At 37.1% G+C, this 21,552-nt stretch overlaps 15 non-coding genes across 15 annotated transcripts; all 15 read right to left on the bottom strand.

Moving 5' to 3' along the window:
- Positions 1 to 236: 236 nt before the first annotated feature.
- LOC134855746 (5S ribosomal RNA) lies at positions 237 to 355 on the bottom strand. Its single transcript, XR_010164602.1, has one exon. It is a non-coding gene; the product is annotated as a 5S ribosomal RNA (ribosomal RNA).
- A 1,146-nt stretch (positions 356 to 1,501) lies between these two features.
- On the bottom strand, positions 1,502 to 1,620 carry LOC134855833 (5S ribosomal RNA). The gene has a single exon (XR_010164675.1). It is a non-coding gene; the product is annotated as a 5S ribosomal RNA (ribosomal RNA).
- Positions 1,621 to 2,741: 1,121 nt separating this feature from the next.
- LOC134855821 (5S ribosomal RNA) lies at positions 2,742 to 2,860 on the bottom strand. The gene has a single exon (XR_010164664.1). It is a non-coding gene; the product is annotated as a 5S ribosomal RNA (ribosomal RNA).
- A 1,139-nt stretch (positions 2,861 to 3,999) lies between these two features.
- On the bottom strand, positions 4,000 to 4,118 carry LOC134855705 (5S ribosomal RNA). Its single transcript, XR_010164564.1, has one exon. It is a non-coding gene; the product is annotated as a 5S ribosomal RNA (ribosomal RNA).
- A 963-nt stretch (positions 4,119 to 5,081) lies between these two features.
- Positions 5,082 to 5,200, bottom strand: LOC134855694 (5S ribosomal RNA). The gene has a single exon (XR_010164553.1). It is a non-coding gene; the product is annotated as a 5S ribosomal RNA (ribosomal RNA).
- A 1,160-nt stretch (positions 5,201 to 6,360) lies between these two features.
- On the bottom strand, positions 6,361 to 6,479 carry LOC134855720 (5S ribosomal RNA). The gene has a single exon (XR_010164578.1). It is a non-coding gene; the product is annotated as a 5S ribosomal RNA (ribosomal RNA).
- Positions 6,480 to 7,639: 1,160 nt separating this feature from the next.
- On the bottom strand, positions 7,640 to 7,758 carry LOC134855783 (5S ribosomal RNA). Its single transcript, XR_010164632.1, has one exon. It is a non-coding gene; the product is annotated as a 5S ribosomal RNA (ribosomal RNA).
- Positions 7,759 to 8,918: 1,160 nt separating this feature from the next.
- On the bottom strand, positions 8,919 to 9,037 carry LOC134855673 (5S ribosomal RNA). Its single transcript, XR_010164532.1, has one exon. It is a non-coding gene; the product is annotated as a 5S ribosomal RNA (ribosomal RNA).
- Positions 9,038 to 11,823: 2,786 nt separating this feature from the next.
- Positions 11,824 to 11,942, bottom strand: LOC134855697 (5S ribosomal RNA). The gene has a single exon (XR_010164556.1). It is a non-coding gene; the product is annotated as a 5S ribosomal RNA (ribosomal RNA).
- A 2,534-nt stretch (positions 11,943 to 14,476) lies between these two features.
- On the bottom strand, positions 14,477 to 14,595 carry LOC134855704 (5S ribosomal RNA). The gene has a single exon (XR_010164563.1). It is a non-coding gene; the product is annotated as a 5S ribosomal RNA (ribosomal RNA).
- A 1,134-nt stretch (positions 14,596 to 15,729) lies between these two features.
- LOC134855696 (5S ribosomal RNA) lies at positions 15,730 to 15,848 on the bottom strand. Its single transcript, XR_010164555.1, has one exon. It is a non-coding gene; the product is annotated as a 5S ribosomal RNA (ribosomal RNA).
- A 1,307-nt stretch (positions 15,849 to 17,155) lies between these two features.
- On the bottom strand, positions 17,156 to 17,274 carry LOC134855691 (5S ribosomal RNA). Its single transcript, XR_010164550.1, has one exon. It is a non-coding gene; the product is annotated as a 5S ribosomal RNA (ribosomal RNA).
- Positions 17,275 to 18,796: 1,522 nt separating this feature from the next.
- On the bottom strand, positions 18,797 to 18,915 carry LOC134855716 (5S ribosomal RNA). Its single transcript, XR_010164574.1, has one exon. It is a non-coding gene; the product is annotated as a 5S ribosomal RNA (ribosomal RNA).
- Positions 18,916 to 20,075: 1,160 nt separating this feature from the next.
- On the bottom strand, positions 20,076 to 20,194 carry LOC134855744 (5S ribosomal RNA). Its single transcript, XR_010164600.1, has one exon. It is a non-coding gene; the product is annotated as a 5S ribosomal RNA (ribosomal RNA).
- A 1,159-nt stretch (positions 20,195 to 21,353) lies between these two features.
- Positions 21,354 to 21,472, bottom strand: LOC134855726 (5S ribosomal RNA). The gene has a single exon (XR_010164583.1). It is a non-coding gene; the product is annotated as a 5S ribosomal RNA (ribosomal RNA).
- Between the last annotated feature and the right edge of the window lie 80 nt (positions 21,473 to 21,552).

Here is a 21,552-nt window from a genome sequence, read left to right as displayed (position 1 = left end):
ATAACTCAAAGACCCCAAAAGTTATCTCCATTTTTTTGGCCTATCAGCAGCTGATTGTACACAAAATTGATACTGCAAATGAAATTTTCGGTTTTCTGTTGTTTTGGCCAAAATTTGACCCATTGAAAATTTTTGCACCATGATCGAATAGGCTTAACTTTTTGACATCACCGAACTTTAAACAGCAATTACTCTTAGCGTTAAAAAGTAAAAGAAATACTTTTGCTTTAAATAAAAGCCTACAACAACTGGCGTTCCCAGGCGGTCTCCCATCCAAGTACTAACCAGGCCCAATGTTGCTTAACTTCGGTGATCGGACGAGAACGGGTGGATTCAACATGGTATGGTCGTAGGCATTTGAGTTACTCCGCTTTCATTTATATCGTGACTAGCATATGTCTAAGTACACTACTTTTAAAACACTCGCCCTCGCGCGAGAGTAAAAATATGCTCTTATACCATGTAAAAGTTTACACGCTCACGTTATAATTTATGCATTTCAAACAAAATTTTGAAAATTGACAATGTTTGGAATTTTTTGACCCAATGTGTTTTATGGCCAAATCAGCTGATCAAAACCTACGGAGCGTAAACAGGGTGTCTTGGGTGACCATCTATGACATGATAGACGCGCATTCACTGTAAGTGGCATATGATTGAATACCAGCCAGGATACTGTCAGTTGCTTTTATCCTAATTGTTGTGATAATTTTATTAAATAGGTAAGTATTCAAATCTATTTGATAAGTTTTCTTTGAATGCACTCTGCGACAGCGGAGGGCAGCCCAATTATCTTTAAAAAAAATTGCACTAACTTAAAAGTTAGATTTTAGGCCAATTTTCGTCCAAAATGGCCAAAATTCGGGTCCCCCCAAATTTTCAACTGATGATTACTCCACGTACACTTAAGCTACAAACGTTGTTTTGGGCTCGTTGGAATTTTCCTGAGCTGAAATTTTCGGAACAAGATGAAAAAAAGTAACTTTGAACGAAAAAAGCAAAAATTTTGAAAATTTCATTTTTTGCACCACGCTCGATTAGGCTTAACTTTTTGGCATCACCGAGATTTCAAAAGCTCATAACTTTGTGTTGGACCGACGAAATTGGTTCATTTTTTCAGTCCCCCAAGATTTGACCATGATCTTATGATCCAGATAATAAAAATTGGAGGTTTTAAAATTTTTGGGCAAGTTATGGCCGTTCGCGCAATTCACCAGGCTCGATTGGTCTTAACTTTTTGACATCACCGAAACTGAAAAGGCTATAACTCAAAGACCCAAAAAGTTATCTTCAATATTTTTGGCCTATCAGCAGCTGATTGTACGCAAAATTGATACTGCAAAAGCAATTTTTCGGTTTTCTGTTGTTTTGGCCAAAATTTGACCCATTGAAAATTTTTGCACCACGCTCGATTAGGCTTAACTTTTTGACATCATCGAACTTTAAACAGCAATAACTCTTAGCGTAAAAAAGTAAAAGAAACACTTTTGCTTTAAATAAAAGCCTACAACACCTGGTGTTCCCAGGCGGTCTCCCATCCAAGTACTAACCAGGCCCAATGTTGCTTAACTTCGGTGATCGGACGAGAACCGGTGCATTCAACATGGTATGGTCGTAGGCATTTGAGTTACTCCGCTTTCATTTAAGTACATTAATTTTAAAACACTCGCCCTCGCGCGAGAGTAAAAATATGCTCTTATACCATGTAAAAGTTTACACGCTCACGTTATAATTTATGCATTTCAAACAAAATTTTGAAAATTGACAATGTTTGGAATTTTTTTGACCCAATGTGTTTTATGGCCAAATCAGCTGGTCAAAACCTACGGAGCGTGTAAAGGGTGTCTTGGATGACCATCTATGACATGATAGCCGCGCATTCACTGTAAGTGGCATTTGATTGAATACCAGCCAGGATACTGTCAGTTGCTTTTAGCCTAATTGTTGTGATAAATTTATTAAATAGGTAAGTATTCAAATCTATTTGATAAGTTTACTTTGAATGCACTCTGCGACAGCGGAGGGCAGCCCAATTATCTTAAAAAAATTGCACTAACTTAAAAATTAGATTTTAGGCGAATTTTCGTCCAAAATGGCCGAAATTCGGGTCACCCCAATTTTTCAACTGATGATTACTCCACGTACACTTAAGCTACAAACGTCGTTTTGGGCTCGTTGGAATTTTCCTGAGCTGAAATTTACGGAACGAGATGAAAAAAATGAACTTTGAACGAAAAAAGCAAAAATTTTGAAAATTTCATTTGTTGCACCACGCTCGATTAGGCTTAACTTTTTGGCATCACCGAGATTTCAAAAGCTTATAACTTTGTGTTGGACTGACGAAATTGGTTCATTTCCTCAGTCCCCAAGATTTAACCATGATCTTATGATCCAAATAATAAAATTTGAAATTTTAAAATTTTTGGGCAAGTTATAGCCGTTCGCGCAATTCACCAGGCTCGATTGGGCTTAACTTTTTGACATCACCGAAACTCAAAAGGCTATAACTCAAAGACCCAAAAAGTTATCTCCAATATTTTTGGCCTATTAGCAGCTGCTTGTACGCAAAATTAATACTGCAAAAGAAATTTTTCGGTTTTCTGTTGTTTTGGCCAAAATTTGACCCATTGAAAATTTTTGCACCACGCTCGATTAGGCTTAACTTTTTGACATCACCGAACTTTAAACAGCAATAACTCTTAGCGTATAAAAGTAAAAGAAATACTTTTGCTTTAAATAAAAGCCTACAACACCTGGTGTTCCCAGGCGGTCTCCCATCCAAGTACTAACCAGGCCCAATGTTGCTTAACTTCGGTGATCGGACGAGAACCGGTGCATTCAACATGGTATGGTCGTAGGCATCTGAGTTACTCCGCTTTCATTTATGTACATTACTTTTAAAACACTCGCCCTCGCGCGAGAGTAAAAAAAATGAGCTTATACCATGTAAAAGTTTACACGCTCACGTTATAAATTATGCATTTCAAACAAAATTTTGAAAATTGACACTGTTTGGAATTTTTTTGACACTATGTGTTTTATGGCCAAATCAGCTGGTCAAAACCTACGGAGCGTGTACAGGGTGTCTTGGATGACCATCTATGACATGATAGCCGCACACTCACTGTAAGTGGCATATGATTGAATACCAGCCAGGATACTGTCAGTTGCTTTTAGCCTAATTGTTGTGATAAACTTATTAAATAGGTAATTATTCAAATCTATTTGATAAGTTTTCTTTGAATGCACTCTGCGACAGCGGAGGGCAGCCTAATTCTCTTTAAAATTGCAAGAAAAAAAGTTGCACTAACTTAAAAGTTAGATTTTAGGCCAATTTTCGTCCAAACTGGCCGAAATTCGGGTCCCCCCAAATTTTCAACTGATGATTACTCCACGTACACTTAAGCTACAAACGTCGTTTTGGGCTCGTTGGAATTTTCCTGAGCTTAAATTTATGAAACAAGATGAAAAAATGAACTTTCAACAAAAAAAAAACAAAAAAAATTGAAAATTTCATTTTTTGCACCACGCTCGATTAGGCTTAACTTTTTGGCATCACCGAGATTTCAAAAGCTTAGAACTTTGTGTTGGACCGACCAAATCGGTTCATTTTCTCAGTCGCCCAAGATTTGACCAGGATCCTATGATCCAAATAATAAAATTTGGAAATTTTAAAAATTTTGGGCAAGTTATGGCCGTTCGCGCAATTCACCAGGCTCGATTGGGCTTAACTTTTTGACATCACCGAAATTCAAAAGGCTATAACTCAAAGACCCCAAAAGTCATCTCCATTATTTTTGTCCTATCAGCAGCTGATTGTACACAAAATTGATACTGCAAAAGAAATTTTTCGGTTTTCTGTTGTTTTGGCCAAAATTTGAACCATTGAAAATTTTTGCACCACGCTCGATTAGGCTTAACTTTTTGACATCACCGAACTTTAAACAGCAATAACTCTTAGCGTATAAAAGTAAAAGAAATACCTTTGCTTTAAATAAAAGGCTACAACACCTGGTGTTCCCAGGCGGTCTCCCATCCAAGTACTAACCAGGCCCAATGTTGCTTAACTTCGGTGATCGGACGAGAACCGGTGCATTCAACATGGTATGGTCGTAGAAATTTGAGTTACTCCGCTTTCATTTATATCCTGACTAGCATATGCCTATGTACATTACTTTTAAATCATTCGGCCTCGCGCGAGAGTAAAAATATGCTCTTATATCATGAAAAAGTTTACACGCTCACGTTATAATTTATGCATTCAAACAAAATTTTGAAAATTGACAATGTTTGGAATTTTTTTGACCCAATGTGTTTTATGGCCAAATCAGCTGGTCAAAACCTACGGAGCGAGTACAGGGTGTCTTGGATGACCATCTATGACATGATAGTTGCACATTCACTGTAAGTGGCATATGATTGAATACCAGCCAGGATTCTGTCAGTTGCTTTTAGCCTAATTGTTGTGATAAACTTATTAAATAGGTAAGTATTCAAATCTATTTGATAATTTTTCTTTGAATGCAATCTGCGACAGCGAAGGACAGCCCAATTCTCCTTAAAAAAAGTTGCACTGACTTAAAAGTTAGATTTTAGGCCAATTTTCGTCAAAAATTGCAGAAATTCGGATCCCCCCAAATTTTCAACTGATGATTACTCCACGTACACGTAAGCTACAAACGTCAATTTGAGCTCGTTGGAATTGTCTTGAGCTGAAAATTATGAAACGAGATGAAAAAACGAATTTTGAACGAAAAAAAAACACAAAAATTTTGAAAATTTCATTCTTTGCACCACGCTCGATTAGGCTTAACTTTTTGGAATCACCGAAATTCAAAAGGCTATAACTGAAAGACCCCAAAAGTTATCTCCTTTATTTATGGCCTATCAGCAGCTGATTGTACACAAAATTGATACTGCAAAAGAAATTTTTCGGTTTTCTGTTGTTTTGGCCAAAATTTGACCCATTGAAAATTTTTGCACCACGCTCGATTAGGCTTAACTTTTTGACATCACCGAACTTTAAACGGCAATAACTCTTAGCGTACAAAAGTAAAAGAAATACATTTGGCTTTAAAAAAAGCCTATAACACCTGGTGTTCCCAGGCGGTCTCCCATCCAAGTACTAACCAGGCCCAATGTTGCTTAACTTCGGTGATCGGACGAGAACCGGTGCATTCAACATGGTATGGTCGTAGGCATTTGAGTTACTCCGCTTTCATTTATATCCTGACTAGCATTTGTCTATGTACATTACTTTTAAAACACTCGTCCTCGCGCGAGAGTAAAAATATGCTCTTATACCATGTGAAAGTTTACACGCTCACGTTAAAATTTATGCATTTAAAACAAAATTTTGAAAATTGACAATGTTTGGAATTTTTTTGTCCCAATGTGTTTCATGGCCAAATCAGCTGGTCAAAACCTACGGAGCGTGTACAGGGTGTCTTGGATGACCATCTATGACATGATAGCCGCACATTCACTCTAAGTGGCATATGATTGAATACCAGCCAGGATACTGTCAGTTGCTTTTAGCCTAATTGTTGTGATAAACTTATTAAATAGGTAAGTATTCAAATTTATTTGATAAATTTTCTTTGAATGCACTCTGCGACAGCGGAAAGCAGCCTAATTTTCTTAAAAATTGCAAGAAAAAAAGTTGCACTTACTTAAAAGTTAGATTTTAGGCCAATTATCGTCCAAAATGGCCGAAACTAGGGTCCCCCCAAAATTTCAACTGATGATTACTCCACGTACACTCAAGCTACAAACGTCGTTTTGGGCTCGTTGGAATTTTCCTGAGCTGAAAAATTGGAAACAAGATGAAAAAAATGAACTTTGAACGAAAAAAAACCAAAGATTTTGAAAATTTCATTTTTTGCACCACGCTCGATTAGGCTTAATTTTTTGGCATCACCGAGATTTCAAAAGCTTATAACTTTGTGTTGGACCGACGAAATCGGTTCATTTTCTCAGTCCACCATTATTTGACCATGATTTTATGATCCAAATAATAAAATTTGGAAGTTTTAAAACTTTTTGGCAAGTTATGGCCGTTCGCGCAATTCACCAGGCTCGATTGGGCTTAACTTTTTGACATCACCGAAATTCAAAAGGCAATAACTCAAAGATCCCAAAAGTTATTTCCATTATTTTTGACCTATCAGCAACTGATTGTACACAAAATTGATACTGCAAAAGAAATTTTTCGGTTTTCTGTTGTTTTGGCCAAAATTTGACCCATTGAAAATTTTGGCACCACGCTCGATTAGGCTTAACTTTTTGACATCACCGAACTTTAAACAGCAATAATTCTTAGCGTATAAAAGTAAAAGAAAAACTTTTGCTTTAAATAAAAGCCTACATCACCTGGTGTTCCCAGGCGGTCCCTCATCCAAGTACTAACCAGGCCCAATGTTGCTTAACTTCGGTGATCGGACGAGAACCGGTGCATTCAACATGGTATGGTCGTAGGCATTTGAGTTACTCCGCTTTCATTTATATCCTGACTAGCATATGTCTATGTACATTACTTTTAAAACACTCGCCCTCGCGTGAGAGTAAAATTATGCTCTTATATCATGTAAAGTTTACACGCTCACGTTATAATTTATGCATTTCAAACAAAATTTTGAAAATTGACATTGTTTGGATTTTTTTGGCCCAATGTGTTTTACGGCCAAATCAGCTGGTCAAAACCTACGGAGCGTGTACAAGGTGTCTTGGATGACCATCTATGACATGATAGCCGCACATTCACTGTAAGTGGCATATGATTGAATACCAGCCAGGATACTGTCAGTTGCTTTTAGCCTAATTGTTGTGATAAATTTATTAAATAGGTAATTATTCAAATCTATTTGATAAGTTTTCTTTGAATGCACTCTGCGACAGCGGAAGGCAGCCTAATTCTCTTAAAAATTGCAAGAAAAAAAGTTGCACTAACTTAAAAGTTAGATTTTAGGCCAATTTTCGTCCAAAATGGCCGAAATTAGGGTCCCCCCAAAATTTCAACTGATGATTACTCCACGTACACTTAAGCTACAAACGTCGTTTTGGGCTCGTTGGAATTTTCCTGAGCTGAAACTTTTGAAACAAGATGAAAAAATGAACTTTGAATGAAAAAAAAAACCAAAGATTTTGAAAATTTCTTTTTTTTGCACCACGCTCGATTAGGCTTAATTTTTTGGCATCACCGAGATTTCAAAAGCTTATAACTTTGTGTTGGACCGACGAAATCGGTTCATTTTCTCAGTCCACCAATATTCGACCATGATCTTATGATCCAAATAATAAAATTTGGAAGTTTTAAAAATTTTTGGCAAGTTATGGCAGTTCGCGCAATTCACCAGGCTCGATTGGGCTTAACTTTTTGACATCACCGAAATTCAAAAGGCTATAACTCAAAGATCCCGAAAGTTATCTCCATTATTTTTGACCTATCAGCAACTGATTGTACACAAAATTGATACTGCAAAAGAAACTTTTCGGTTTTCTGTTGTTTTGGCCAAAATTTGACCCATTGAAAATTTTTGCACCACGCTCGAGTAGGCTTAACTTTTTGACATCACCGAACTTTAAACAGCAATAACTCTTAGCGTATAAAGGTAAAAGAAATACTTTTGCTTTAAATAAAAGCCTACAACACCTGGTGTTCCCAGGCGGTCTCCCATCCAAGTACTAACCAGGCCCAATGTTGCTTAACTTCGGTGATCGGACGAGAACCGGTGCATTCAACATGGTATGGTCGTAGGCATTTGAGTTACTCCGCTTTCATTTATATCCTGACTAGCACATGTCTATGTACAATACTTTTAAAACACTCGCCCTCGCGTCAGAGTAAAAATATGCTCTTATACCATGTAAAAGTTTACACGCTCACGTTATAATTTATGCATTTCAAACAAAATTTTGAAAATTGACAATGTTTGGAATTTTTTTGACCCAATGAGCTTTATGGCCAAATCAGCTGGTCAAAACCTACGGAGCGTCTACAGGGTGTCTTGGATGACTATCTATGACATGATAGCCGCTCATTCACTGTAAGTGGCATATGATTGAATATCAGCCAGGATACTGTCAGTTGCTTTTAGCCTAATTGTTGTGATAAACGTATTAAATAGGTAAGTATTCAAATCTATTTGATAAGTTTTCTTTGAATGCACTCTGCGACAGCGGAAAGCAGCCTAATTCTCTTAAAAATTGCAAGAAAAAAGTTGCACTAACTTAAAAGTTAGATTTTAGGCCAATTTTCGTCCAAAATGGTCGAAATTAGGGTCCCCCCAAAATTTCAACTGATGATTACTCCACGTACACTTAAGCTACAAACGTCGTTTTGGGCTCGTTGGAATTTTACTGAGCTGAAACTTTTGAAACAAGATGAAAAAATGAACTTTGAATGAAAAAAAAACCAAAGATTTTGAAAATTTCTTTTTTTTGCACCACGCTCGATTAGGCTTAATTTTTTGGCATCACCGAGATTTCAAAAGCTTATAACTTTGTGTTGGACCGACGAAATCGGTTCATTTTCTCAGTCCACCAATATTCGACCATGATCTTATGATCCAAATAATAAAATTTGGAAGTTTTAAAAATTTTTGGCAAGTTATGGCAGTTCGCGCAATTCACCAGGCTCGATTGGGCTTAACTTTTTGAAATCACCGAAATTCAAAAGGCTATAACTCAAAGATCCCAAAAGTTATCTCCATTATTTTTGACCTATCAGCAACTGATTGTACACAAAATTGATACTGCAAAAGAAACTTTTCGGTTTTCTGTTGTTTTGGCCAAAATTTGACCCATTGAAAATTTTTGCACCACGCTCGAGTAGGCTTAACTTTTTGACATCACCGAACTTTAAACAGCAATAACTCTTAGCGTATAAAGGTAAAAGAAATACTTTTGCTTTAAATAAAAGCCTACAACACCTGGTGTTCCCAGGCGGTCTCCCATCCAAGTACTAACCAGGCCCAATGTTGCTTAACTTCGGTGATCGGACGAGAACCGGTGCATTCAACATGGTATGGTCGTAGGCATTTGAGTTACTCCGCTTTCATTTATATCCTGACTAGCATATGTCTATGTACATTACTTTTAAAACACTCGCCCTCGCGTCAGAGTAAAAATATGCTCTTATACCATGTAAAAGTTTACACGCTCACGTTATAATTTATGCATTTCAAACAAAATTTTGAAAATTGACAATGTTTGGAATTTTTTTGACCCAATGAGCTTTATGGCCAAATCAGCTGGTCAAAACCTACGGAGCGTCTACAGGGTGTCTTGGATGACCATCTATGACATGATAGCCGCTCATTCACTGTAAGTGGCATATGATTGAATACCAGCCAGGATACTGTCAGTTGCTTTTAGCCTAATTGTTGTGATAAACTGATTAAATAGGTAAGTATTCAAATCTATTTGATAAGTTTTCTTTGAATGTACTCTGCGACAGCGGAAGGCAGCCCAATTCTCTTTAAAAATGCAAGAAGAAAAATTGCACTAACTTAAAAGTTAGATTTTAGGCCAATTTTCGTCCAAAATGGCCGAAATTCGGGTCCCCCCAAATTTTCAACTGATGATTACTCCACGTACACTTAAGCTACAAACGTCGTTTTGGGCTCGTTGGAATTTTCCTGTTTTGAAATTTATGAAACGAGATGAAAAAAATGAGCTTTGAACGGAAAAAAAAACAAAAATTTTGAAAATTTAAGCTTTGAGTTATAGCCTTTTGAATTTCGGTGATCGGACGAGAACCGGTGCATTCAACATGGTATGGTCGTAGGCATTTGAGTTACTCCGCTTTCATTTATATCCTGACTAGCATATGTCTATGTACATTACTTTTAAAACACTCGCCCTCGCGCGAGAGTAAAAATATGCTCTTATACCATGTAAAATTTACACGCTCACGTTATAATTTATGCATTTCAAACAAAATTTTGAAAATTGACAATGTTTGGAATTTTTTTGACCCAATGTGTCTTTTGGCCAAATCAGCTGGTCAAAACCTACGGAGCGTGTACAGGGTGTCTTGGATGACCATCTATGACAAGATAGCCGCAAATTCACTGTAAGTGGCATATGATTGAATACCAGCCAGGATACTGTCAGTTGCTTTTAGCCTAATTGTTGTGATAAACTTATTAAATAGGTAAGTATTCAAATCGATTTGATAAGTTTTCTTTGAATGCACTCTGCGACAGCGGAGGGTAGCCCAATTCTCTTTAAAAAAATTGCACTAACTTAAAAATTAGATTTTATGCCAATTTTCGTCCAAAATGGCCGAAATTCGGGTCCCCCCAAATTTTCAACTGATGATTACTCCACGTGCACTTAAGCTACAAACGTCGTTTTGGGCTCGTTGGAATTTTCCTGATTTGAAATTTATGAAACGAGATGAAAAAAATGAACTTTGAACGGAAAAAAAAAACAAAAATTTTGAAAATTTAAGCTTTGAGTTATAGCCTTTTGAATTTCGGTGATCGGACGAGAACCGGTGCATTCAACATGGTATGGTCGTAGGCATTTGAGTTACTCCGCTTTCATTTATATCCTGACTAGCATATGTCTATGTACATTACTTTTAAAACACTCGCCCTCGCGCGAGAGTAAAAATATGCTCTTATACCATGTAAAAGTTTACACGCTCACGTTATAATTTATGCATTTCAAACAAAATTTTGAAAATTGACAATGTTTGGAATTTTTTTGACCCAATGTGTCTTTTGGCCAAATCAGCTGGTCAAAACCTACGGAGCGTGTACAGGGTGTCTTGGATGACCATCTATGACAAGATAGCCGCACATTCACTGTAAGTGGCATATGATTGAATACCAGCCAGGATACTGTCAGTTGCTTTTAGCCTAATTGTTGTGATAAACTTATTAAATAGGTAAGTATTCAAATCGATTTGATAAGTTTTCTTTGAATGCACTCTGCGACAGCGGAGGGTAGCCCAATTCTCTTTAAAAAAATTGCACTAACTTAAAAATTAGATTTTAGGCCAATTTTCGTCCAAAATGGCCGAAATTCGGGTCCCCCCAAATTTTCAACTGATGATTACTCCACGTACACTTAAGCTACAAACGTCGTACAATTCTCTTAAAAAATGCAAGAAAAAATTGCACTAACTTAAAAGTTAGATTTTAGGCCAATTTTCGTCCAAAATGGCCGAAACTCGGGTCCCCCCAAATTTTCAACTGATGATTACTCCACGTACACTTGAGCTACAAACGTCGTTTTGAGCTCGTTGGAATTTTCCTGAGCAGAAATTTATGAAACGTGATGAAAAAATTGAACTTTGAACGAAAAAAAAACAAAAATTTTGAAAATTTCATTTTTTGAACCACGCTCGATTAGGCTTAATTTTTTGGCATCACCGAGATTTGAAAAGCTTATAACTTTGTGTTTGACCGACGAAATCGGTTCATTTTCTCAGTCCCCCAAGATTTGATCATGATCTTATGATCCAAACAAAAAAATTTGAAAATTTTAAAATTTTTGGGCAAGTTATGGCCGTTCGCGCAATTCACCAGGCTCGATTGGGCTTAACTTTTTGACATCACCGAAATTCAAAAGGCTATAACTCAAAGACCCCAAAAGTTATCTCCATTATTTTTGGCCTATCAGCAGCTGATTGTACACAAAATTGATACTGCAAAAGAAATTTTTCGGTTTTCTGTTGGTTTGGCCAAAATTTGACCCATTGAAAATTTTTGCACCACGCTCGATTAGGCTTAACTTTTTGACATCACCGAATTTAAACAGCAATAACTCTTAGCGTTTAAAAGTAAAAGAAATACTTTTGCTTTAAATAAAAGCCTACAACACCTGGTGTTCCCAGGCGGTCTCCCATCCAAGTACTAACCAGGCCTAATGTTGCTTAACTTCGGTGATCGGACGAGAACCGGTGCATTCAACATGGTATGGTCGTAGGCATTTGAGTTACTCCGCTTTCATTTATATCCTGACTAGCATATGTCTATGTACATTACTTTTAAAACACTCGCCCTCGCGCGAGAGTAAAAATATGCTCTCATACCATGTAAAAGTTTACACGCTCACGTTATAATGTATTCATTTCAAACAAAATTTTGAAAATTGACAATGTTTGGAATTTTTTTGACCCAATGTGTCTTTTGGCCAAATCAGCTGGTCAAAACCTACGGAGCGTCTACAGGGTGTCTTGGATGACCATCTATGACATGATAGCCGCTCATTCACTGTAAGTGGCATATGATTGAATACCAGCCAGGATACTGTCAGTTGCTTTTAGCCTAATTGTTGTGATAAACTTATTAAATAGGTAAGTATTCAAATCTATTTGATAAGTTTTCTTTGAATGTACTCTGCGACAGCGGAAGGCAGCCCAATTCTCTTTAAAAATGCAAGAAGAAAATTTGCACTAACTTAAAAGTTAGAGTTTAGGTCAATTTTCGTCCAAAATGGCCGAAATTCGGGTCCCCCCAAATTTTCAACTGATGATTACTCCACGTACACTTAAGCTACAAACATCGTTTTGGGCTCGTTGGAATTTTCCTGATTTGAAATTTATGAAACGAGATGAAAAAAATGAACTTTGAACGGAAAAAAAAACAAAAATTTTGAAAATTTAAGCTTTGAGTTATAGCCTTTTGAATTTCGGTGATCGGACGAGAACCGGTGCATTCAACATGGTATGGTCGTAGGCATTTGAGTTACTCCGCTTTCATTTATATCCTGACTAGCATATGTCAATGTACATTACTTTTAAAACACTCGCCCTCGCGCGAGAGTAAAAATATGCTCTTATACCATGTAAAAGTTTACACGCTCACGTTATAATTTATGCATTTCAAACAAAATTTTGAAAATTGACAATGTTTGGAATTTTTTTGACCCAATGTGTCTTTTGGCCAAATCAGCTGGTCAAAACCTACGGAGCGTGTACAGGGTGTCTTGGATGACCATCTATGACAAGATAGCCGCACATTCACTGTAAGTGGCATATGATTCAATACCAGCCAGGATACTGTCAGTTGCTTTTAGCCTAATTGTTGTGATAAACTTATTAAATAGGTAAGTATTCAAATCGATTTGATAAGTTTTCTTTGAATGCACTCTGCGACAGCGGAGGGTAGCCCAATTCTCTTTAAAAAAATTGCACTAACTTAAAAATTAGATTTTAGGCCAACTTTCGTCCAAAATGGCCGAAATTCGGGTCCCCCCAAATTTTCAACTGATGATTACTCCACGTACACTTAAGCTACAAACGTCGTACAATTCTCTTAAAAAATGCAAGAAAAAAAATGCACTAACTTAAAAGTTAGATTTTAGGCCAATTTTCGTCCAAAATGGCCGAAATTCGGGTCCCCCCAAATTTTCAACTGATGATTACTCCACGTACACTCAAGCTACAAACGTCGTTTTGGGCTCGTTGGAATTTTCCTGATTTGAAATTTATGAAACGAGATGAAAAAAATGAACTTTGAACGGAAAAAAAAAACAAAAATTTTGAAAATTTAAGCTTTGAGTTATAGCCTTTTGAATTTCGGTGATCGGACGAGAACCGGTGCATTCAACATGGTATGGTCGTAGGCATTTGAGTTACTCCGCTTTCATTTATATCCTGACTAGCATATGTCTATGTACATTACTTTTAAAACACTCGCCCTCGCGCGAGAGTAAAAATATGCTCTTATACCATGTAAAAGTTTACACGCTCACGTTATAATTTATGCATTTCAAACAAAATTTTGAAAATTGACAATGTTTGGAATTTTTTTGACCCAATGTGTCTTTTGGCCAAATCAGCTGGTCAAAACCTACGGAGCGTGTACAGGGTGTCTTGGATGACCATCTATGACAACATAGCCGCACATTCACAGAGACCCCAAAAGTTATCTCCATTATTTTTGGCCTATCAGCAGCTGATTTTTCACAAAATTGATACTGCAAAAAAAAATTTTTCGGTTTTCTGTTGTTTTGGCCAAAATTTGACCCATTGAAAATTTTTGCACCACATTTGATTAGGCTAAACTTTTTGGCATCACCGAGATTTCAAAAGCTTATAACTTTGTGTTTGACCGACGAAATCGGTTCATTTTCTCAGTCCCCCAAGATTTGACCATGATCATATGATCCAAATGATAAAGATTGGAATTTTTAAAAGTTTTGGGCAAGTTATGGCCGTTCGCTCAATTCACCAGGCTCGATTGGGCTTAACTTTTTGACATCACCGAAATTCAAAAGGCTATAACTCAAAGACCCCAAAAGTTATCTCCCTTATTTTTGGCCTATCAGCAGCTGATTTTACACAAAATTGATACTGCTAAAGAAATTTTTCGGTTTTTTGTTGTTTTGGCCAATATTTGACCCATTGAAAATTTTTGCACCACGCTCGATCAGGCTTAACTTTTTGACATCACCGAACTTTAAACAGCAATAACTCTTAGCGTATAATTGTAAAAGAAATACTTTTGCTTTAAATAAAAACCTACAACACCTGATGCTCCCAGGCGGTCTCCCATCCAAGTACTAACCAGGCCCAATGTTGCTTAACTTCGGTGATCGGACGAGAACCGGTGCATTCAACATGGTATGGTCGTAGGCATTTGAGTTACTCCGCTTTCATTTATATCCTGACTAGCATATGTCTATGTACATTACTTTAAAAACACTCGCCCTCGCGCGAGAGTAAAAATATGCTCTTATACCATGTGAAAGTTTACACGCTCACGTTATAATTCATGCATTTCAAACAAAATTTTGAAAATTGACAACATTTGGATTTTTTTTGACCCAATGTGTTTTATGGCCAAATCAGCTGGTCAAAACCTACGGAGCGTGTACAGGGTGTCTTGGATGACCATCTATGACATGATAGCCGCACATTCACTGCAAGTGACATATGATTGAATACCAGCCAGGATACTGTCATTTGCTTTTAGCCTAATTGTTGTGATAAACTTATTAAATAGGTAAGTATTCATTTCTATTTGATAAGTTTTCTTTGAATGCACTCTGCGACAGCGGAGGGCAGCCCAATTCTCTTTAAAAATGCAAGAAAAAAAATTGCACTAAGTTAATAGTTAGATTTTAGGCCAATTTTCGTCCAAAATTGCCGAAATTCGGGTCCCCCCAAATTTTCAACTGATGATTACTCCACGTACACTTAAGCTACAAACGTCGTTTTGGGCTCGTTGGAATTGTCCTGATTTGAAATTTATGAAACGAGATGAAAAAAAAGAACTTTGATTGAAAAAAAAACAAAAAGTTTGAAAATTTCTTTTTTTGCACCACGCTCGATTAGGCTTAACTTTTTGGCATCACCGAGATTTCAAAAGCTTATAACTTTGTGTTGGACCCACGAAATCGGCTCATTTTCTCAGTCCCCCAAGATTTGACCATGATCTTATGATCAAAATAATAAAATTTGGAAATTTTAAAATTTTTGGGCAAGTTATGGCCGTTCGCGCAATTCACCAGGCTCGATGGGGCTTAACTTTTTGACATCACCGAAATTCAAAAAGCTATAACTCAAAGACCCCAAAAGTTATCTCCATTATTTTTGGCCTATCAGCAGTTGATTTTACACAAAACTGATACTGCAAAAGAAATTTTTCGATTTTCTGTTGTTTTGGCCAAAATTTGACCCATTGAAAATTTTTGCACCACGCTCGATTAGGCTTAACTTTTTGACATCACCGAACATTAAACAGCAATAACTCTTAGCGTTTAAATAAAAGCCTACAACACCTGGTGCTCCCAGGCGGTCTCCCATCCAAGTACTAACCAGGCCCAATGTTGCTTAACTTCGGTGATCGGACGAGAACCGGTGCATTCAACATGGTTTGGTCGTAGGCATTGAGTTACTCCGCTTTCATTTATATCCTGACTAGCATATGTCTATGTACATTACTTTAAAAACACTCGCCCTCGCGCGAGAGTAAAAGTATGCTCTTATACCATGTAAAAGTTTACACGCTCACGTTATAATTTATGCATTTCAAACAAAATTTCGAAAATTGACAACGTTTGGATTTTTTTCGACCCAATGTGTTTTATGGCCAAATCAGCTGGTCAAAACCTACGGAGCGTGTACAAGGTGTCTTGGATGACCATCTATGACATGATAACCGCACATTCACTGTAAGTGGCATATGATTGAATACCAGCCAGGATACTGTCAGTTGCTTTTAGCCTAATTGTTGTGATAAACTTATTAAGTAGGTAAGTATTCAAATCTATTTGATAAGTTTTCTTTGAATGCACTCTGCGACAGCGGAGGGCAGCCCAATTCTCTTTAAAAATGCAAGAAAAAAAATTGCACTAAGTTAAAAGTTAGATTTTAGGCCAATTTTCGTCCAAAATGGCCGAAATTCGGGTCCCCCCAAAATTTCAACTGATGATTACTCCAAGTACACTTAAGCTACAAACGTCGTACAATTGTCTTAAAAAATGCAAGAAAAAAATTGCCCTAACTTAAAAATTAGATTTTAGGCCAATTTTCGTCCAAAATGGCCGAAATTCGGGTCCCCCCAAATTTTCAACTGATGATTACTCCACGTACACTTGAGCTACAAACGTCGTTTTGGGCTCGTTGGAATTTTCCTGAGCTGAAATTTATGAAACAAGATGAAAAAATGAACTTTGGACGAAAAAAAAAACAAAAATTTTGAAAATTTCATTTTTTGCACCACGCTTGATTAGGCTCAATTTTTTGGCATCACCGAGATTCCAAAAGCTTATGATTTTGTGTTTGACCGACGAAATCAGTTCATTTTCTCAGTCCCCCAAGATTTGAACATGATCTTATGATCCAAAGAATAAAATTTGGAAATTTTAAAATTTTTGGGCAAGTTATGGCCGTTCGCCCAATTCACCAGGCTCGATTGGGCTTAACTTTTTGACATCACCGAAATTCAAAAAGCTATAACTCAAAGACCCCAAAAGTTATCTCCATTATTTTTGGCCTATCAGCAGCTGATTTTACACAAAATTAATACTGCAAAAGAAATTTTTCGGTTTTCTGTTGGTTTGACCAAAATTTGACCCATTGAAAATTTTTGCACCACGCTCGATTAGGCTTAACTTTTTGACATCACCGAACTTTAAACAGCAATAACTCTTAGCGTATAAAAGTAAAAGAGATACTTTTGCTTTAAATAAAAGCCTACAACACCTGGTGTTCCCAGGCGGTCTCCCATCCAAGTACTAACCAGGCCCAATGTTGCTTAACTTCGGTGATCGGACGAGAACCGGTGCATTCAACATGGTATGGTCGTCGGCATTTGAGTTACTCCGCTTTCATTTATATCCTGACTAGCATATGTCTATGTACATTACTTTTAAAACACTCGCCCTCGCGCGAGAGTAAAAATATGCTCTTATACCATGTAAAAGTTTACACGCTCAAGTTATAATTTATGCATTTCAAACAAAATTTTGAAAATTGACGATGTTTGGAATTTTTTTGACCCAATGTGTCTTTTGGCCAAATCAGCTGGTCAAAACCTACGGAGCGTGTACAGGGTGTCTTGGATGACCATCTATGACATGATAGCCGCACATTCACTGTAAGTGGCATATGATTGAATACCAGCCAGGATACTGTCAGTTGCTTTTAGCCTAATTGTTGTGATAAACTTATTAAATAGGTAAGTAATCGAATCGATTTGATAAGTTTTCTTTGAATGCACTCTGCGACAGCGGGGGGCAGCCCAATTCTCTTTAAAAAAATTGCACTAACTTAAAAATTAGATTTTAGGCCAATTTTCGTCCAAAATGGCCGAATTTCGGGTCCCCCCAAATTTTCAACTGATGATTACTCCACGTACACTTAAGCTACAAACGTCGTTTTGGGCTCGTTGGATATTTCCTGAGCTGAAATTTATGAAACAAGATGAAAAAAATGGACTTTGGACGAAAAAAAAACAAAAAAATTTTGAAAATTTCACTTTTTGCACCACGCTCGATTAGGCTTAACTTTTTGGCATCACCGAGATTTCAAAAGCTTATAATTTTGTGTTTGACCGACGAAATGGGTTCATTTTCTCAGTCCCCCAAGATTTGGCCATGATCTTATGATCCAAATAATAAAATTTGGAAATTTTAAAATTTTTGGGCAAGTTATGGCCGTTCGCGGAATTCACCAGGCTCGATTGGGCTTAACTTTTTGACATCACCGAAATTCAAAAGGCTATAACTCAAAGACCCCAAAAGTTATCTCCCTTATTTTTGGCCTATCAGCAGCTGATTTTACACAAAATTGATACTGCAAAAGAAATTTTTCGGTTTTCTGTTGTTTTGGCCAAAATTTGACCCATTGAAAATTTTTGCACCACGCTTGATTAGGCTTAACTTTTTGGCATCACCGAGATTTCAAAAGCTTGTAACTTTGTGTTTGACCGACGAAATCGGTTCATTTTCTCAGTCCCCCAAGATTTGACCATGATCTTATGATCCAAATGATAAAAATTGGAATTTTTAAAATTTTTGGGCAAGTTATGGCCGTTCGCTCAATTCACCAGGCTCGATTGGGCTTAACTTTTTGACATCACCGAAATTCAAAAGGCTATAACTCAAAGACCCCAAAAGTTATCTCCCTTTTTTTGGCCTATCAGCAGCTGATTTTACACAAACTTGATACTGCTAAAAAAAATTCGGTTTTCTGTTGTTTTGGCCAAAATTTGACCCATTGAAAGTTTTTGCACCACGCTCGATTAGGCTTAACTTTTTGACATCACCGAACTTTAAACAGCAATAACTCTTAGCGTATAAAAGTAGAAGAAATACTTTTGCTTTAAATAAAATCCAACAACACCTGGTGCTCCCAGGCGGTCTCCCATCCAAGTACTAACCAGGCCCAATGTTGCTTAACTTCGGTGATCGGACGAGAACCGGTGCATTCAACATGGTATGGTCGTAGGCATTTGAGTTACTCCGCTTTCATTTATATCCTGACTAGCATATGTCTATGTACATTACTTTAAAAACACTCGCCCTCGCGCGAGAGTAAAAATATGCTCTTATACCATGTAAAAGTTTACACGCTCACGTTATAATTTATGCATTTCAAACAAAATTTTGAAAATTGACAACGTTTGGATTTTTTTTGACCCAATGTGTTTTATGGCCAAATCAGCTGGTCAAAACCTACGGAGCGTGTACAGGGTGTCTTTGATGACCATCTATGAAATGATAGCCGCACATTCACTGTAAGTGGCATATGATTGAATACCAGCCAGGATACTGTCAGTTGCTTTTAGCCTAATTGTTGTGATAAACTTATTAAATAGGTAAATATTCAAATCTGTTTGATAAGTTTTCTTTGAATGCACTCTGAGACAGCAGAGGGCAGCCCAATTCTCTTTAAAAATGCAAGAAAAAAAATTGCACTAAATTAAAAGTTAGATTTTAGGCCAATTTTCGTCCAAAATGGCCGAAATTCGGGTCCCCCCAAATTTTCAACTGATGATTACTCCACGTACACTTAAGCTACAAACGTCGTTTTGGGCTCGTTGGAATTTTCCTGAGCTGAAATTTATGAAACGAGATGAAAAAAATGAACTTTGATCGAAAAAAAGACAAACATTTTGAAAATTTCTTTTTTTGCACCACGCTCGATTAGGCTTAACTTTTTGGCATCACCGAGATTTCAAAAACTTATAATTTTGTGTTGGACCCACGAAATTGGCTCATTTTCTCAGTCCGCCAAGATGTGACCATGATCTTATGATCAAAACAATAAAATTTGGAAATTTTAAAATTTTTGGGCAAGTTATGGCCGTTCGCGCAATTCACCAGGCTCGATGGGGCTTAACTTTTTGACATCACCGAAATTCAAAAGGCTATAACTCAAAGACCCCACTAGTTATCTCCATTATTTTTGGCCTATCAGCAGCTGATTTTACACAAAATTGATACTGCAAAAGAAAATTTTCGGTTTTCTGTTGTTTTGGCCAAAATTTGACCCATTGAAAATTTTTGCACCACACTCGATTAGGCTTAACTTTTTGACATCACCGAAATTTAAACAGCAATAACTCTTAGCGTATAAAAGTAAAAGAAATATTTTTGCTTTAAATAAAAGCCTACAACACCTGGTGCTCCCAGGCGGTCTCCCATCCAAGTACTAACCAGGCCCAATGTTGCTTAACTTCGATGATCGGAGGAGAACCGGTGCATTCAACAGTGTATGGTCGTAGGCATTTGAGTTACTCCGCTTTCATTTATATCCTGACTAGCATATGTCTATGTACATTACTTTTAAAATACTCGCCCTCGCGCGAGAGTAACAATATGCTCTTATACCATGTAAAAGTTTACACGCTCACGTTATAATTTTTGCATTTCAAACAAAATTTTGAAAATTGACAATGTTTGGAATTTTTTGACCCAATGTGTTTTATGGCCAAATCAGCTGGTCAAAGCCTACGGAGCGTGTACAGGGTGTCTTGGATGACCATCTATGACATGATAGTGGCACATTCACTGTAAGTGGCATATGACTGAATACCAGCCAGGATACTGTCAGTTGCTTTTAGCCTAATTGTAGTGATAAACTTATTAAATAGGTAAGTATTCAAATCTATTTGATAATTTTTCTTTGAATGCACTCTGCGACAGCCGACGACAGCCCAATTCTCTTTAAAAATGCAAGAAAAAAAATTGCACTAAGTTAAAAGTTAGATTTTAGGCCAATTTTCGTCCAAAATGGCCGAAATTCGGGTCCCCCCAAATTTTCAACTGATGATTACTCCACGTACAGTTAAGCTACAAACGTCGTTTTGGGCTCGTTGGAATTGTCCTGAGCTGAAATTTATAAAACGAGATGAAAAAAATGAACTTTGATCGAAAAAAAGACAAACATTTTGAAAATTTCTTTTTTTGCACCACGCTCGATTAGGCTTAACTTTTTGGCATCACCGAGATTTCAAAAACTTATAATTTTGTGTTGGACCCACAAAATTGGCTCATTTTCTCAGTCCCCCAAGATGTGACCATGATCTTATGATCAAAACAATAAAATTTGGAAATTTTAAAACTTTTGGGCAAGTTATGGCCGTTCGCGCAATTCACCAGGCTCGATGGGGCTTAACTTTTTGACATCACCGAAATTCAAAAGGCTATAACTCAAAGACCCCACAAGTTATCTCCATTACTTTTGGCCTATCAGCAGCTGATTTTACACAAAACTGATACTGCAAAAGAAAATTTTCGGTTTTCTGTTGCTTTGGCCAAAATTTGACCCATTGAAAATTTTTGCACCACACTCGATTGGGCTTAACTTTTTGACATCACCGAACTTTAAACAGCAATAACTCTTAGCGTATAAAAGTAAAAGAAATACTTTTGCTTTAAATAAAAGCCTACAACCCCTGGTGTTCCCAGGCGGTCTCCCATCCAAGTACTAACCAGGCCCAATGTTGCTTAACTTCGGTGACCGGACGAGAACCGTTGCATTCAACATGGTATGGTCGTAGGCATTTGAGTTGATCCGCTTTCATTTTTATCCTGACTAGCATATGTCTATGTACATTACTTTTAAAACACTCGCCCTCGCGC

Source organism: Symsagittifera roscoffensis, chromosome 10, assembly GCF_963678635.1.
Source record: "Symsagittifera roscoffensis chromosome 10, txSymRosc1.1, whole genome shotgun sequence".
Taxonomy (NCBI): Eukaryota; Metazoa; Xenacoelomorpha; order Acoela; family Convolutidae; genus Symsagittifera; species Symsagittifera roscoffensis.
Note: the sequence above shows the minus strand (reverse complement) of the source record. Positions and strands in the feature narration are given on the sequence as shown.